Here is a 3,049-nt window from a genome sequence, read left to right as displayed (position 1 = left end):
TTCTCTAAGTCCCAGCCTTACTCTATTTGCCTGCCTCAAATCCTGAGTAAAATGGAATCGATGAGGACAGAGGTCAGCGTGCTCCTATTGCTGTCTATGGTCATTGACCATCCCTTCCGTTACATCCTCTGCCTCCTTGTCTGCTAGCACAGCCATATTTCCCCTGAGGTTGGAAGGGTCAGAGGACTGCCAAGGAGAAAGTGGAAGAACCGAGAAAGGGTGGAGCTGTAGGTACGCTCTTGCAGAGAGTGGTGGCAACCAGGGGCAGTAGTGTTTGCCTATAATCCCAACACTCATATATTCTTGCTATGTAGTGCAATGTGGCTGCAAACTTGCATTACTACTGCCTTAGCCTCTTGAGCATTGGGAATATATACATATATATATATGCTATACATATATACTTATACATATATATGATGCATATGCATTCATATACAGATATGTTTATAAAGTATATTATTTGATATATAGGTGAATGCATATAGTGTGTATGCATATGTATATAGAGATATAAACACACACACATACATATATATATGTATCCACTATGTATGCACATAAACATACATACATTGAATCAGGTCAGTCTTCCTTGAAGAACAAGTTCACAGTAGTAAGAACGACATCTCTGCTCAAGGAAAACTGCTGGATAATTGACACTTGTCAAATTTATCTGTGGGACATTTTAGAGATGAGTCTACAAAATAGACAATGTGGAAGCAGTTAGACTCTAGGAAAAATATTATTTTAATCAAAGCCACTTAAACAGGTCAATCATAAATTCTACTGTAACATGTATTTGGCAAAACCAGGGTTTGCTCTTGCGTGGAATCCCTGTAGTGTCCATGTCACCACAGCTTCAGCACAGAGAGGGAAATTTGGCCAACGCGGATCTTCGGAAGACTCTAGTGTGTCAGTCCGGCTTTCTTCTGTACCATACCCACAGGTTCTGCTTCTACGTTTGTCTCCTCTGCACTCCTCAGGCAACTTTCTCATCCTTACTCCTCCTGTGACATGGCATGGGATATGGGTCTGTCTGTCTTGAGTTTCGGGAACACTCCAGGGCTGGTCGCTATGTCTCAAGCCTGTCCATGGGCACAGGGTTGTGGGTGGGGAGTAGGAGTTCAGGGCCCTAGGAGAACAGAATCTCTCATTTGATCTGGGGAGTAGCCTGTGGCCACTGTGTGGTGGTGGTGATGATAAAACCAAGGAAGAGAACGTGCCTGAGAGAGGCAGCTGCGAAGAGGAAGGGCAGAGGGACAGGAGGCTGAAGAAACAACCCACACAGCTGCGGAGGTTTTTGAAGTCAGCCAACGGACTCCTGCGGCTTAAGCCATTCAGGGTTGGCCCTCATTTGCTGCTGCCACGTCTTCACAAATAATATCAGCTAACACACAGAGCTTACCCTGGAAAGTCTCATTTATACCAACAAGTCTAATCCCCCAAGAACACCGAAGCAGAAGATGTCCTACACGCCAAAGTCTGCGGTCCTCCACAACGGTCCATACGTGGTGCAAACGTAAACAGCCTCATTTTGGAACTGCTGACCTCAACTGCTAACTCTAGCTCAGTAGCCTAAATGAGCACAGGCAGGCTCAGCTCAAGAATGGTTGAGGTTTTCGGGTTTCTATTTCAATACTATGTAACCTTCTTTTGGACAGAACACATTGTATTCTTTAAACCCCAGAGTCTAGCCTGTGCTTGCTCCCTCACAGTCTACCCTGAAGTCACATTGAAACTGAAGGCAGGATTCTTTGAAAGGAAGAGAATAATGGTTTGCCTATAGGATTAAAAAAAAAAAAAGATCAAGAGCAACGAGACCCGAAAAATGCATTTGCCTAGGCTTGTCTCCACAATATTACCAGAGGACAAGCGCATATAGGACCGCACAGTGAATTACAGCCCACTCAGCTTCCCCCTCTCTTTTCTAGCAGCCGTTAGGCTTGCTGCTTAAGCCACACGGGAGATTGATTTTCTGAAGTCTCTTTGGGGTGCCGGACCTTCAGCCTCTGCACTTGACGAATGTACGTGTCTCTCTGGCCCTTTGGAGATTCTAAGCATGAGTTTTCTGCCCTTTCCCTGGCAATCCTCTCCAGCCCCCATCTTCCCTCAAATGTCCGTTCTGATGGACAAGCCCAGCTTCGTCCAATTAGTCCACTTTAAGTAGCTTACCCTGTACTTTATTAAAAGAAAAATCCACACTGGGTTGACAAGATTAGAGGAAAATATAAAAATAAATTACTGTATTAAAATTAATTAAATGAAAAGCTGTATCTAATACCAGGAAATGATAAACTTCACAGGAGAAGTGAAGCCCTTAGTTCAACAAATGATTTTTAAAATTCCTAAAAACTCTCAACCTAGGGCTGAATTAAATATTCCACACTGAATGAAAAAGCAAAAAGATGTTAATGTTGGATTTTTTTTTCTCACTAGATGCATACAGGGTCCATTGCTTCCTTTGCACTGTAGAATAGTTCTTTTGATTGTAACACCATCTCAGAAGCTGGGTGCTCCAGGGGACAGCATGTTGTAAGACTAAGGCCATGACTCTGCCTGAGAACTTGATTTTGACTTTTGAAAGGTGTGCACCACCAATGGTTGTAAGGAGAAGGAAACAATGGAATGACAGGCTCAAGGGTTCTATGTGATTACTTACATTGTGTCTACCAGTAATCTTGACCAAGTAAAAGACACACTAGAAAGGCACAAAAAAACCAACTCAGCCTAACCTAATCCACAGCAAACCATATATATTTAGACCTTAAATTCATCCTTTTTTTCATTCTTTCCTTTTTTTGGTATGGTTTTTCTACATAGCCCAGCTTGTCCTGGAACTCACTGTGGAGATAGCAGGATGGACTCAAACTCATAGACAACCACTGGCCTCAGCCTTCTGAGTGATGGGATTAAAGGTGTGTGCCACTAACTTAGAAACAATTCTATTTTAAGGTTTAGTCCTTGGCTTTTTAAAAAACAATGATTTTTTTATTTCACTTATTAATAAAAGGAAGATACTAATAAGAATGAAACAGGTCATGGGAAA

At 42.4% G+C, this 3,049-nt stretch overlaps 1 long non-coding RNA gene across 1 annotated transcript; it reads right to left on the bottom strand.

Moving 5' to 3' along the window:
* Nucleotides 1-729: 729 nt before the first annotated feature.
* LOC134486678 (uncharacterized) lies at nt 730-1,529 on the bottom strand. The gene is made up of 2 exons (XR_015687255.1): nt 1,409-1,529; nt 730-1,135 (listed from the first exon to the last, which is right to left on the bottom strand). It is a non-coding gene; the product is annotated as an uncharacterized LOC134486678 (long non-coding RNA).
* Nucleotides 1,530-3,049: the final 1,520 nt, after the last annotated feature.

Source organism: Rattus norvegicus, chromosome 4, assembly GCF_021556685.1.
Source record: "Rattus norvegicus strain SHRSP/BbbUtx chromosome 4, alternate assembly SHRSP_T2T, whole genome shotgun sequence".
In the NCBI taxonomy this organism is placed as follows: domain Eukaryota; kingdom Metazoa; phylum Chordata; class Mammalia; order Rodentia; family Muridae; genus Rattus; species Rattus norvegicus.
This window is presented reverse-complemented; position numbering and strand designations above follow the sequence as displayed.